The sequence below is a fragment of the Tursiops truncatus genome, chromosome 16 (assembly GCF_011762595.2).
Source record: "Tursiops truncatus isolate mTurTru1 chromosome 16, mTurTru1.mat.Y, whole genome shotgun sequence".
Taxonomy (NCBI): domain Eukaryota; kingdom Metazoa; phylum Chordata; class Mammalia; order Artiodactyla; family Delphinidae; genus Tursiops; species Tursiops truncatus.
In genome coordinates, this window is record NC_047049.1 from 11,956,490 (window position 1) to 11,971,379 (window position 14,890).

The 14,890-nt window shown below is 47.6% G+C and overlaps 1 pseudogene; it reads left to right on the forward strand.

The window, feature by feature from the left end:
- The window catches only part of LOC117308530 (essential MCU regulator, mitochondrial-like), a 120,254-nt pseudogene extending 106,447 nt beyond the window's left edge, over nt 1–13,807 (forward strand).
- The last annotated feature ends 1,083 nt before the right edge of the window (nt 13,808–14,890 follow it).

The window sequence follows — 14,890 nt, forward strand, 5'->3', positions numbered from 1 at the left end:
TACCTTGTTGGACATTTTGAAGGTTAGCAAGAGCACCGGGAACGCTTGCCTCAATGGCCAGCTCTTTAGCTCCCACGAGATCCCCTTCTTCTCTGAGTTGTAGGTCAGCTGCACGTGCACCTCTGAGGTGAAGACTACTAGCTTTTCCCATAACTCATCCAGAGCATTCAGTTTGGAAAGTGTGAGCAACAGCTGTGGATTCCAGTTCGTCCTCATAAGTTCCAGTTCATCCTTGTGATTCCAACTTGTGCTTTCCTTTGTCCGCGTTCAATTTTCCTTTCTGGCTGCCCATCTGGCTGACCTCTAGTGATTTCAAGCTTAATACTAGTTACAGAGGCAACAGCCCGTGGGGACTGTCCCACCAGTGCCTCATACTGCGTAAGGTCAAACTCAGGAAATGAATCCTTGATTCTGCACCCCGCTTCTCTGATAGTAGCAGTTCTGTTTCTCTGATCGACACTGACTGCTACACAGTCACCTAAGGCTAGGTTGCTTCCTCCTCATTCGTGGGCAGTCTCTCCCCTCAGGGATGCCACATGCATTCCAGACTGGTTCCCCATCCCTTCTCAGGTAGGGCAGCCGCTGTGGCCCTCTACTTACCTATGACACGCTCATTTCTTTTCGGAATTCAGTTCATCGAGACCTCCTTCTACCCTTAGCTCTTTGCTAGACCCATAGAGAAGTAGGATTTTAAGTTTTGTCCAGATTTTTCTCGTTGTTACCACAGGATCAAAAGTCTTTTACATTCTTCTACATTCTAAATATCAGCAAAGCTCTGGAAAATGTCCTTAAAGGGGGGAGTGTGGGCCCTTCTCATCCTCTTTCCCCCTTTCTGGGCTGGGATCACACATGACTGGTGTTGCATCAGCTGTCTTAGTCTTGGCAACAGAGAGCACTCCTAGCTCTGGCACGGGGCAGAAAGGGCGGAATAAGGGGATTGCTATACAAACCCTGGACTGCTGACTTCCAGAATCTTGATGTGGGAAACTAAGACCTTGAGTGCTTAAGCCATGGATACTTTTTTTTTTTTTTTTTTTTTTGTGATACGCAGGCCTTTCACTGTTGTGGCCTCTCCCATTGCAGAGCACAGGCTCCGGATGCACAGGCTCAGCGGCCATGGCTCACAGGTCCAGCCGCTCCACAGCATGTGGGATCTTCCCGGACCGGGGCACGAACCCGTGTCCCGGGCATCGGCAGGCAGACTCTCAACCACTGCGCCACCAGGGAAGCCCCATGGATACTTTTCAGTTTCTGATTCATGCAGCCACACTTCTTTCCAGAGCATAGAACCAGCTTCTGGGATTTTGTGGGGCTACTCAGGGTAGGTAGTGAAGGGGAGACTGATAGAAGGTGGAAGCAAGCCAGAAGGCTCTACAAAGACACGGTAGGTGGGGAGGGGACAGGATGTAACTAGTCTAAGGCCAGGGTGGCTGAGGTGGAAGGGGGGCTACGAGGTATGCTGGGAGGTTTGCAGGGAGAAAATGTATATTATTTTTAAGCAGCCTTGGTTTGTGTTGTAGCTTCCCCTTTGATCGTTCCCAGAGGCTTTCTCTAATGGACCTACATTTCTTTCCAAAGCTGTAAGGAGTTGGGTCTGGGTTTCTTTATGTGCAGCCCTGTGCTGAGACAGGCCCAGTTTTATTTAGGTTCCAGAAAATAATTTGAAGGGAGCCCTAGGACCGAAGGTGATTTGGTTACTGAGTGTCCCCTGGGGAGGGATAGTTCAACAGCGTCAGGGCCACAGAATGTCCAGTCTGGAAGGGTCTTGGGCAGCCATCCACCTACACCCCCCTGTTGCAGATGGAAGCAGTATCTGCCTTGATTGAGACTTGCTCTCACTGCCCATTTTCTCCTTTGGACCAGGTTGTTTAATGGCTGGACTTCCCATCTCAGCTTCTAGGAACTCATCCCCTCTCAGCCTAGCTAGGAGTCAACAATCAACAAACTCAACCTTATCTGTATCTCTATTTCCCGAATGGGAATTCAGCCTTGTGAACTTGACACACATGATTTTTATCATTTCTAGGATCTTCATTGAATGACTGGAATGGAAGGGAACTCCCTTGGCCAACCCAGGGGAGGAAACTGTGGCCCATGGAGGGGAAGTGACTCATCCAAGGGCATATAGCCAGTGGGACCTGGGCTGGCATTAGAACGTAACAGCTCATAGCTCATGATCCAGAGCACTTCCCACACCCTCAGCGCGAGGTGGTATGGAGCGAGGGAAACATTAGAAGCCAGTTAGACTGGCTTTCTATCCTGGCTTCCCTCTGAATTATTGCTGACCTTCTTTCCATCCCTTTGGAGGCTTTCCTCTCCTTTGTGGCAGCAGAGAGATGGAAGGCAGTTGCAGCAGCGGATTCACCCTGACCGCAAAAACAAATTCCACCGTCTCCCAGTCCTTTCCTATACTGACGGTCCCAGGTAGAACAGGTGAGGCAACATGAATTCATAAGAATGCTTTATTTAACTCAGTGGTTCTCAATGGAAGGGGGAGATTTTACATACACACCCCTTCCCCTCCACTTGCCCTGGAATATTTGGCAATGCCTGGAGACAATTTTGGTTGTCACAAGGGGGTTTGGGATGGAATTGGAGAATGCTACTGGCGTCTAGTGGGTAGAGGCCAAGGATGCTGCTAAACTTCCTACAATGTACAAGACAGCCCCCCCCAACCCCCATGACAAAGGATTATCCAGGCTGAGTCGGTAATACCCTGATAACCTAACCCTGAAAGCAGTAGGAGCTGTATCAGGTCTGTGGCACCAAAGAGGCGCCAAGCACACAGGCTCAGTACGAGCCCTTTCAGTTACAGCTTGAGTCCATCTGTGATCTCATTCTTCATCCACATCCTAATTGTTTCCCCAGTGTCCCCCATTCGCAAGTGTGGAACCATAAAGACTAGAACTTCCCGAACTGTAACGTGCATGTGAATCATCTGGCGATCTTGTTAACTTGCAGATTCCGGTTTGGCGAGTCTGGGATGGGGTCCGAGATTCCACATTTCTAACGTCTTGGGTGATGCCAAGGCTGCTGGTCCCCAGACCAGATTTGAGTAGCAGTGAGTAAGACCATGTGTTGCTCTTCCCCTGATGACTGTTTACTTCCTGCATGTGGCTTTCCTTATTGTATCACCAACATGCTGGGGGGCGGCATGTTTTGTCACTGGGATACCCCGGAGAGGGGCTGCCAAGTTCAATCTCAGCGGGACCCTCTGCTCTACTGGCTGTATTCCAACTTGGCTCACCTCCTCTCGAGGTTGTAAGAATGTAAACAAAAAGCCCAGGAGATTTGATGGAGTAATGCCAGCCAGTTCCTCCGAGTTATTCTGTCAGCTTTCCCCAATAGCCCCTCTGAATGGACTCACGTAACATATTTCATTTCCACTAACTAAGTCTAATAAATTTCCCTCCTAAAATAAAACATTAAAAAATTTATTTAATTTGGCTGCGCCGGGTCTCAGTTGTAGCACGTGGGATCTTCGTTGCGGCATGTTAGTTGCGGCATGCGGACCTCTCAGTTGCAGCATGTGGACCTCTTAGTTGTGGCATGCATGTAGGATTTAGTTCCCTGACCAGGGATCAAACCTGGGCCCCTTGCATTGGGAGCATGGAGTACTGCCCACTGGACCACCAAGGAAGTCCTAAAATAAAACATTTTCATTTTGATGAATAGTACTCAATTCTCCCACCAAATATCAATATCTTTAAAATTTCATATAACTCTATGAAAAGAAGTCGACTGCTGCACCCTTAGCTCATGATCAATATTCTCTGTTAACCAACATCAGCAAGTTACTCAACCATCTGAGCTTCACTTTTCTCACATGGAAAATGGAGCTAATAATTCCTACTTTGCAGTGTGATAGGCATCACCTACAATCATGCTGTCTTTCTCTTGCTAGCTGATCTGGCTTAATCAGATGTGGTAAGATGACAGACATGGAAACAATTGCCTTGAAAGAAGAGTTTATTACTCACAGTTCCCCAAACAAGGGGGCACACAGTGCCCTGCAGGGCCAAATGGGGAAGCACCTGGGTGGGCCAGGAGTGAAGGAGTGAAGGGAGAGCATGGTCAGAGCGTTTATTGAGGTTTCCATGGGAAGGAATGCATGGGCAGGGTAGGCAAGTTTGGGCAAGTTTAGGATTGTATAGTTTGAATAACGTCAGTGGGCTCTGGGCTATAAGGGTGGTCTCTATATGTCTGGCACCCGGCCTGGTGGTGATTTAGGGCAGGGGAAACATTAACATGGTATTAGAAAGCTAGATAAAGGAGGAGGTGGATTTATGGGCTTTGGATTGGTTCGGTTTGCATAGGAATAGCATACGGAAGGCAAGGTGTTTGCTGTCTTTAGGAATTAGTCAGCCCTGGGAGGGTCAGTCTCTCCAAGATCAGCAAGGCTCCAAGATGTCAAAGCATTATAAAATACAGCAAATAAAAAATTAAATAAAAAACTTGATCAATACATGGTGTCAAGCAGGGCTTTGGTCATTAACCCCCCGCCCCCCCTTACTGACTGCTCCTCACCACCTCAACTGAAGAGACAACTTATGTAAATGCGGTGGCTTCCAACCAGATGGCTGCCCCTATGTCCCTCCTCTGGAAGACTTCTCCTGCTGCCTCTTCTTTGTAGGAAGTCAGTGACAGCGCTGCTTCCAATTCACAGAATTTCCAAATGGCTGTGTAATCATAGACCCATGTAAGCATGAGCCCTGGTGTTCACAGGAAGAGGAGAAAAATCCCAGCTCCTTGCCCCTGTGAAGCCGAAAGACTGCTTCTGCATTTCCTTTTCATGCTGGTAGAATAAGGCTAATTTTGACTTCCCAGCAGCTCTGACTCCAAGTGAATAACTAGAAGCAGCAAGCAACAGGATTGGGACCTGCTGGTGCAGTTAGAAATAAACAGCATGTGCATGGGTTCCAGAGGAAAGCTGCTCTTTGTGGGGGAGGAGAGAGGGGTGGCGGGTACTGGGAACAGACGAATCTTCATCCTGCCTTAGCAGTAGGGCTGCTTCTCAGAAAGAGAGCTCACAGCACTATAGAACTGCCTTCCTTGTGAAGTTTAAAAAACTCAAGAGAAGCGATGTCAACAAACAGCCATTTGAGGACAGCGGGGGTGTATGGGGGCTGGTGAGGCAGGTGTCATTATTACCTTGGAGCTCAGTGGGACACTTGGGCTGCTGGGCTCCCCATTGCTGGGCTGCCTCAGGGGAGAGGGGGCCTGCACCCAGTAGGGTGCTTTTGATTGCAATGAACAGATGAACCAACTTAACGTAGCTTCCAGGGTTGTCTGACATTGCACTTCAGAAGGTCATCACGGATGCTTGGTCCTTTCTACCTCTCTCTTCCTCCATCCACAGTGTCAGTTTTGTTCTAGGGCTGGTTCCCTTCTTTGTAGGATTGCTGCCAGCAGCAAGCTGGGCTATCTTCTTCCCCATTTATTTTAGGAAGAGAGAGAAGCTTCCTAGTCTTGTTCTTAAAAGTAAGGAAGCATAAGACATGAAGCCCTAGCAGACTTCTTATCGTGTCTCATTGGCTAGAACTGTTCCCCAGGCCCAGGGGAATGGCATATGCTGATCAGCTTAGGCCTGAGCTCTTGCTCCAGCTGCTGAAGAAGGGAGATGGGATTTCATTTTCGTTGGGTTTGCATTGACTAAATGGGGCCGACCTGGAGGCAGGGTCAGTCCCTGAAACTGAACTGTGGCCACACAGTGGGGGAGGGGGATGGATATCGGGGAGTCAACCACCACGTCAACTGTAGCATCTTATCACTGGAGCCAGGAGACGTGGGCTCAACCACTTGCTAGCTGTGTGACTTTGGGCAAGTGGCTTAACCTTTCTGAGCCTGGTTTTCACATTTTTTTTTAAATGGGAGAAAAATATGTTTTACTTAATTTTCAGACCGTGAGGGTCAATGAGGTATTGGGGGTAAAAGCCCTTTTAAGGTGCACATGTGAGGAATCAGGAACATCTGTCTCTTGACCAGCTCCTTCCAGATAAATTAAGCAGACCAATCCCTGCCTACTAGAGGTGATGGTTCAAGATGGTGCAGAAGCAGAGAGAAGAGGGGTTTACAGATGAGAATGAGTTAAGGGCAAAATAGGAAGACTGGAGAAGTGAAAGGAGTCCAAGAGAGTGACGCCGTGTCCTTCTTTGTGCCACTGCTGCTGATGTGAACTTTGATCACTTGGTCCGGGTGGTGTCCACGAGACTTCTCCACTTTCATAGTTAATGTTTTCCCCTTTGTAAGTAATTAGCATTTTGTGGGGAAGTCTTTGAGACTATGTAAATATTTTGTTTATCCTCAAATTTTTATCCACAAGTTTTAGCATCCGCTAATGATTCTTGCCTGAATTATTATTATTATTACTATGATGCTTGCCAAATTGAGATTGTCTAACTGTATCATTCCCTATTTTATTAGCCTCTGTCCCAGCTTAAATCTAAGAGCCTGAGTCTCATCCTTGGTCTTAAATGGGGCATTTTTGGTTTTCAGTGGAACTAAACTCCTAACCACCTCTGCCTCCTTCTAGACCTGCAGCCAAATAGCTCCAATCTTCAGTTCATTTAATGTTTTATTTTCTTGAGTTTTGGTCCTTGGAGATATTTATTTTGTTTTTAATGAGGGTGTGTCTTTTTAATTTTCTCTTTTTATATTTCATTTGTTATTGCTTTGAATTTGGGATTGGGGCATGATGCTCAATACAGGTACTTGAATGACATTTTGTCTGGATTCCATAAAAAAAGGGAGGTGGGGGTTGCTCAGAGGAATGTCAACAAAAAATTATGTCCTACTTTAGCCATATATGCCAGGGTGGCAATAGAGGAATGACAAACAGACCACCTGGCAGTGATTCAAGAATCCTTGGACTTATTTCCTGTAATAGCCTCTATCTGCTAACTTGCTGTGTGACAGTGGACAAATGACTTAGATTCTCTGGGCCTCAGTGCCCTCCATTGAAAAATAGTGCTGTTAGACTCCTTAACCTACAAGGTCCTTGTCAGCTCTAGAGTTCCAGGGGTCTACAGGGGATAGTTTAAAACCATGCTCTCTGTTACAGTTGGAAGGACTGTTGAGAGTATTTGTTCAGTTCAGGCAAATGGTAAATGTGTCGGCCACTCTAATGAAATGAGTACATTTTTTCTCTAAATGTCATGGATGTTTATTATCAGATTAAACTACAGCAGATCTAATTGTAGCTCTTCCAATTCAAGAGGAGCAATGAAGATTAAATGTTAGGCATAATTAAAGATGCAGATGTAGTTATATTGAATTATAAACCTCATTAAGTGCAACGTCCCAGGAAGGCCCCTGAGACCTACAGCTACAAAGGACTTCTAGTTGCAACACTGCAGTTAATAAAATATTGTAAAGTAGATCTCACTCCAAAAATATTACTACTTGGATGCAAGGAGTTTTTAAAAGCATGGTTGGAGTTGGTTTCAGGGGTAATTTCTTTGCAGATGGTTGGAAGGGAAAACTTTTCCTCAGTATCTCCACAGAGAGCCTCATCATTGGGGCTTGGTGCTCCCCCCTCAATCTCCCAATGTGGGTTCTAGTCTCCTGGGTCAGCAAGAAGGGCAACTTCAAGGTCAGTCAGATTTCATTCCAGAGTCAGTAGTAAGTGGAGTTGGTGGAGAGGGCAGAGGTTTACTACGGACTAGAAAGCCATGTTTTTATATATGTAGAGAGAAAGGTTCTCTTGGTGACATTTTCTTTTCTGTCTGTAAGGATAATACATTATCATTTTACAAATTCATACAATACAGAATAGGATAAAGAAGTAAAAAAAAATCCAACTACTTCAAGATAATCACTGTTAATATTTTGATGCATGGATCTCTCCCTCCATCCCTCCCTCCCTCTCTCTCATATTCAATAAAAACAATAGATCCACCTTAAAACCTGTTTTTCCATCTACTTTTTCATTTAACATGAAGTAGACATCTTTCCATGTCAATAAATATTGATATATATTACCTTTTCTAATGGCTAATGATATTCCATTGTATGGATTTAATTTTTGAAAACCAATCCACCATTACTGAGCACTTAGATCTTTCCAAAAGAAGTTTTCCGTTTTTTAACTATTGTAAACAACACTGTAAGGGACATCCTTATTCATGCATCTTTGCCTCTTCATTGAATTACCTCCTTAGGATAAGTTCCTAAAAAAGGATTAGGCAGGGTCAGTTATCTAGTTGCATAATAATGCTGTGCAATGAACGACCTCAAACTTAGTAGCTTAAAACAATAAGCATTTATTTTGCTCTTGAATCTGGGGGTTGGCAATTTAGGTGGCGCTTGACTGGGCTGTTCTGGGCTTGGCTGGTCTCACTCACATGTCTGTAGTCAGCTGCAGGTTGGGTGGCCTCAGTTGGTCTTGGCTGGGACAGTTCGGGTGGCTCAGCTTTGCTCTGTGGCCCAGACATGTTCTCAGGGCAAAGGCAGAAGAAGAGGGAAAGCAGAAACAAGTAAGGGCTTTTTTAAGTGTCCGCTTGAGACCAGTACACTAACATCGCATTGGCCAAAGCAAATCACGTGGCTGACTGCAACCTTAAGAGGTAAAGATGGGAGGAACCACAAAGTCACGTTTCAGAAGGCTTGGATACAGGGTGGGGTGTTGATTTGGGGTCTCCCCCATTGGCAGTCAAAGCACACGCACATTTAACATTTTGATGCATACTTACGCACTGTCCAGCTGATGGGACCTGTTTACACTGCCACCAATGATGATGAGCTACCCTTTGTGGAGTCTTCAGTTAATGGGCCCAACTTCTGCTTCCTGACGGGCATTCTCTGCTCAGGGAGACCCGTCTCTCTCCTCGCTGTCCCATGAGCATCTCATGCTGATTTTTCTCCAGGCTCCTGCTGCTCTCTCCTATCTCAAATGTTCTTCCTCCATCTATCCTACCCATGTCCCACCCACCATATATCCAAATCCTGCACATTTTTCAAGGCTCACCTCTATCAACTCTGCAACTCCCAGGGATGTTGCCTTCCTCTGAGCTGTGGTAGAGCAGGTAGGGTGACCAACTTGTTCCAGTCTGCCCAAGATTTTACTGGTTTTAAAAACGTAAAGTCCTGCATCTCAGGAACTCCCTCAGTGCTGGGCAAACCCAGCCAGTTGGTCACCATAAGAGAGGGGGTTGGCAAACTTTCAAGCGTCAGACAGTGACTATTTTAGGCCACATGATCTCTGTTTCAACTACTTGGCTCTGCCAATGCAGCATGAAAGCCACCATAGACAGTATGCCCCAAATGGGTGTGTCTGTGTTTCAATAAAACTTTATTTACAGAAACAGGCAGTGGACTGTTTGCTCCATGTGCCATAGTTTTCTGATTCCTGCTTTAGGGCTTAACATTTGTTCTGCACAATTTAATCCTACATCATATTTTCTCTTATGTTGTTTCATGTGGATTTGTCTTGTCTCCTTGTTTGGAATGTAAGGGAAGTATAATATCTTGACAGCATGCTCTGTCACTTAACAGCTATGTGAACCTTTCTGGCCTCAGTTTCCTCATCTGTCAAATGGGATAATACATAATGGTATTGACCTCATGGGGATTTCTGAAGATTAAATGAGTTAATCTTTGTACAGCCCCTGGCGCACCTGGCACATCGTGAGGACTCAGTAAATGTGAGCAGCTACCATCACCACCACCACCGCCATGATCAACCCATGTGGCTTCTGGAGGAGCTAGCACAGTTCTGGTTACAGAAGAGGCTCAGTAAATAGAATCATAAAGATAGATGATGTTAAAGAGGGAAGGCTCTTCAAGAATGTCTCATTTAGGGCTTCCCTGGTGGCGCAGTGGTTGAGAGTCCACCTGCCGATACAGCGGATGTGGGTTCGTGCCCCGGTCCGGGAAGATCCCACATGCCGCAGAGCGGCTGGGCCCATGAGCCATGGCCGCTGAGCCTGTGCGTCCGGAGCCTGTGCTCCACAATGGGAGAGGCCACAACAGTGAGAGGCCCGCGTACAGCAAAAAAAAAAAAAAAAAAAAAGAATGGCTCATTTAACACCCTCATTTTAGAGATGAGCATCGTGGAGTTACTCCTGTGCTAAGGATGGTGGGATGCTATCCATCACAACCGACAGTGCCCCCCCCCACCAGATGTTACCCACCTTCATCCCGTGGTTACCCATCAGCCCCTGCATGCCCAGAGGCCAAATTCCAGCTTCCATGTCATGGGCAGTCCACGGAGAAGGCCAGCTTTTGTCTTGTTTTCGGTCCCCTGGTCTTTTCCTTGGGATGGTGTTCACTCACCTGAGCTGTGCAGGTGAGGCTCAGAAGAGGACCAACCTGAGGTTGTAGCTGGGAGGTCCAGCACAGGTGGAGTCAGGTGCTAGTAGTGTGTCGAAAGTGGTCAGAACTAAGGCCGTGGGTGCACAGGTGTGCTGGGCTTGCCTCAAGCTGGGGCCTGGCATGTGGTGTGCAGGCAGCCACTTGGATCAGGCAGGCCAGACAGGGCCCTGGACTACACCGTGCCCTTCTCTTAGGGTGGGAGGCGAGAAGGGGAGACCCCATGGGAGATGCTGGTCCAGTGACCCCTTTGGTCAAGTCTCTGCCACCTGGTTCTTCTTCAGGCGCATCTCATCGGGATACTTCTTCCATCCTGGTGCTGGTTCAGCTTTGATCTGGGAAAATAAAATGCCAGGCTGCTGGGTCCCCAGCTGCCATCTTCTGCAGCAAGAGTGAGACTTCATGATCCTGCTGGCTTACGCGCACTTCATTTCCCGGTAATTAAACAAGTGGAGATCAAAGACGACAAATCTCCCCCATCTCTCAGCGCAGCAGATGAAAGGTAAATATTTCCAGGAACAGTTTTTTTTTTCCTCATTAAAAGTGAGATGTGAAATGTCTTCTCCTTACTTTGAAGAATACTGATAAGTTCAAGGTCACTCCAGATAAGATATTTAGTTTGACTGTCTTTATTATTCCACACCAATTGTTGGTCTGTAAAAAATTGGGTTAACTTGAGGCGATTGCAGAGGCTAAATCATAGCAAATAAGTCAGAAGACAAAGGAGAGTAAAGAATGATACCAAGATGGTAACTGGTCCGCACTGTGGAAACCTACGCCTTGTGTATTATCTTCTCGTTGCCGGGCAGGTGCAAGGGCTTCTGAGGCCAGTATCTAAGATGGGTCCTGGAGTCCTACATATGGAATCTCAGGCAGATGGCCCGATGCTTTCCTGGCTGGGCTCCAGAAGAGACCATTGAGATCTGCTGTTTTCTTTGTAAACGAAAGAACCCATCCCTAAGGCCATGAATCTGGGGGAGCTGGTCTATCCAACCTGGGTCCACAAATGCCTTCTGGGTGTCATCAGGCTCTTTTCAGTGCAAAGAACAGACCTCCCTTGAGCAGGTGGCTACTGTAAAGACACCGTGGGGACTCGGAATCAGAACAGGAGCTTGAGTGTGGCTCAAGGAGCCCACAGAGCCTTGGGAAGGAAGAAGACAGCCGCTTCCTGCTCTCTTCTGACTGCCCTCCCTGGCTTATCCATCCTTGCTGCCTCCTCCGACTTCCACCTGCTCACCAGCTCCCGGGGCTGCTCTGAGTGCAGGCCTCCCCCATGTCCCCTCTGTCCGTCTCTCACAGCTCACCTCTTCAGTCCCTCGTTCTCCGGTTCCAGACTCCAGAGAGAGAGAGGGAGAGAGAGATCTGGCTGACCTGGGCTGTCCTGTGGAGTGAAGTCACGGGTTTCTGGCCAGGCTGGGGGTGTTCCAGGCCACGCCCCCACCCAGCTAGCTGTAAGGATGGGGCCTTGTCCCCAGAGTCACACGGTAAAAAAATGCCAGCTGCCCCTCAGCAGCAGATGTGGGTGTGGGAGTCTCCTCATGAGGGACTCTGGTGGTGTGAGGCTGTGATGGGCGTTTTAAGGGGTGTCAGTGCAGGACCAAGAGGCTGATGGCTTGGGTTGGACTCTTGGCTGGCTTTTTATCAGCTGTTTTGTTGGTTTGTTTTTGAGATGTAATTCACATACCATAGTATTCACCGTTTTTTTGGTTTGTTTGTTTTGTTTTATTTATTTATTTTTGCGGTACGCGGGCCTCTCACCGCTGTGGCCTCTCCCGTTGCGGAGCACAGGCTCCGGACGCGCAGTCTCAGCGGCCATGGCTCACAGGCCCAGCCGCTCCGCGGCATGTGGGATCTTCCCGGACCGGGGCACGAACCCGTGTCCGCTGCATCGGCAGGCGGACTCTCAACCACTGCTCCACCAGGGAAGCCCCTATTCACCGTTTTAAAGTGCACAATTCAGTGGTTTTCATTATATTTACGAGGTTTGGCGACCATCACCACTGTCTAATTGCAGAACATTTGCATCACTCTCTGCACTCGGGGATTTCCCCGGCGGTCCAGTGGTTAAGGTTCAGTGCTTCCAGGTGCCCAGACGAGGGACGGAGCTGGGAGACGGCGTCTGGAGCGGCTCGCTGGCTCGTGTTGGCACCCGTCGCATCTGGGGCTTTCCGGAGCCGGCTGAGCCCGAGGAAAGGTGGTGAGGTCTCCGACGGACGGCGGACGCGGCGGCTCAGTTCGGAGTCTGGTACCATGAGGTCAGTCGCCGTTACTCTCAACGGCTCCATTTTGCCCAAACCGGTGAAATGTCCTTCTCCCTTCTCCGTGTGTTCTCCCTTGTGATCCCCTTTCTCTCTGTCGGGACGCTCATTAGCAAGAACTTTGCTGCCCTGCTTGAGGAGCATGATATTTTTGTTCCAGAGGATGATGATGATGATGACTAACAGGGCATGGAGGAAGTGTAGAAAGGAGAAAGTCCTGACTCGAGAAATGGTGGTGCTCGCACCCTCTCCTTCCCTGTCAGCACGTGGGAAAGCACCAGGGAAAGCCCGCAGCCTCCCAACCCTAGTGAAGCCTCCTGCATGGTCTGTGACCGTAGCTCTGATCCCCAGGCTCCGGGAGGCTCCTGGAGATGTGCTGCCCACCGAGCATAATCAAATTATGAATAAACATAATAAATATCAAAAAAAAAAAAAAAGGATTCTGTGCTTCCACTGCAGGGGGTGCGGGTTCCAGGAACTAAGACCCCACCGTGCTGACAAAAAATTAAAAAAAAATTAACTCTGCACTCAAAGCAGTCCCTTCCCGTTTCCCCTCCCCCAGCCCCAGGCAGCCCCTGATCTACTTTCTGTCCCTGTGGATTTGCCTTTTCTGGACGTTTCATGTAAATGGAGTCATACAATATGTAGCTTTTTGTGTTTGGCTTCTTTTACTTAGCATAATAATTTCAAGTTTCGTGTATATTGTGTAGCACGAATCAGCACTATGCCTGAATAATATTTAATTTACGGATATACCATATTTCATTTTTCCATTCATCAGTTGATGGACATTTGTGTTGTTTCTGCTTTTTGCCTATTATGAATAACGCTGCTATGAATATTTGTGTACAGTTTTTAGGTGAACACGTGTTTTCATTCCTCTTGTGTAGATATCTAGGAGTGGAATTGCTGAGTTACATGACACTTCTATATTTATCTTTTTTTTTTTTTGGCCACACCACTTCCTAACCACTGGACCACCAGGGAATTCCCTATATTTATCTTTCTGAGGAACTGCCAGACTGTTTGCCAAAGTGTCTGCACCATTTTACATTCCCACCAACAGCGTACGAGAGCTCCAACTTCTCCATATCCTCGCCAACACTTACTATCTGTCTTTCTGAGTGTAGCCATCCTGTGGGTGTGAAGTGGTATTTCACTGTGGTTTTGATTTGCATTTCCCCAGTGGCTAATGATTTGAGTGTCTTTTCACGTACTTGTTGGCCACTTGATACCTTCTTCGGAGAAATGTCTATTCAAATCTTTGCTCATTAAAAAAATTTGACTTGTCTTTCATTAATTTACTAGCTGTTTGACATTGGGCTCATTGCTCAATCTCTCTGGGACTAAATTTTCTCCCCTTAACAGTGGGGGTACCTACCTTTCAAGGTCGTTGGGGACATTACATGAAGTCACGCATGTCAGTGCCTTCCTTACACAGTGCCTGATCGATGGAAAAAACTCAACTTATTGCGCCACTGTGAAGACTAACTTAATTTCTCAGTAGTATAATCTCTCCTCCACAAAGGAATCTGTTTTGCAAAGAGGGAGAAGGGACTTATGGAGAACAATTTGATCAGCAGCTGAGAAGCTGTGTCTGGATGGAGAGCGAGGATTCTCATCCCCGCCAAGGGACAGACGTCAGTTACAGTAGATGCTTAATGCCTTTTTTGCTCAATAGGGTTTCAGGCCAGGGCTGAGGACAGTAGAAGAATTTGGGAAGTGACAAAACGAGATAAGCTGGGGGAACATACGCAGAGAACAGAGAATCTTTAACGGTGGTTTTTATGGAGCTTCACCTTGCGATGTATAAAATGTCTTCCTTGTCTTCCCACCAAAGTGTTAGTAAAATCGACATCTCACTAAGAATTGTAGAGTTGGATCTTTTTGAGAGAAAGCTGTGAAATGCTTCTGGTTGGAGGGGGTGGGGAATGAATGGGGTCAGCCACACCTGGAGTTGCACCGTGATTAGTGGAAGATGTGAGTCCAGGGAGTGCAGGGGGTCAGGTCCCTTTCCTAGCTGCTCGCTGCTGCTGTGTGATGGGGGGCAGGCTGGCCCCGTCAGCCTCCATGGTTCAGGGTGGGTGTGTTCAGGGCAGAGATCTCCTAGCCCTGCTGGGTGTGGGTGGTGCTTCGGAGCCGGGCCCCCAATCGGCTGAATGAGCATGGGGGGTTTTACTTCTGCTGTGCTGGTGTCACTTCCTCTCGGCTGGTGCATAGACCCCCTCCAGGCTGGGTCTGCAGCTGGTGCAGTTCCTCTGACAGTGGCCGTCCCCCGGGGCCACAGAAGGGGATTCTCAGCCTTTCAGATTTCAGTAGGGAGA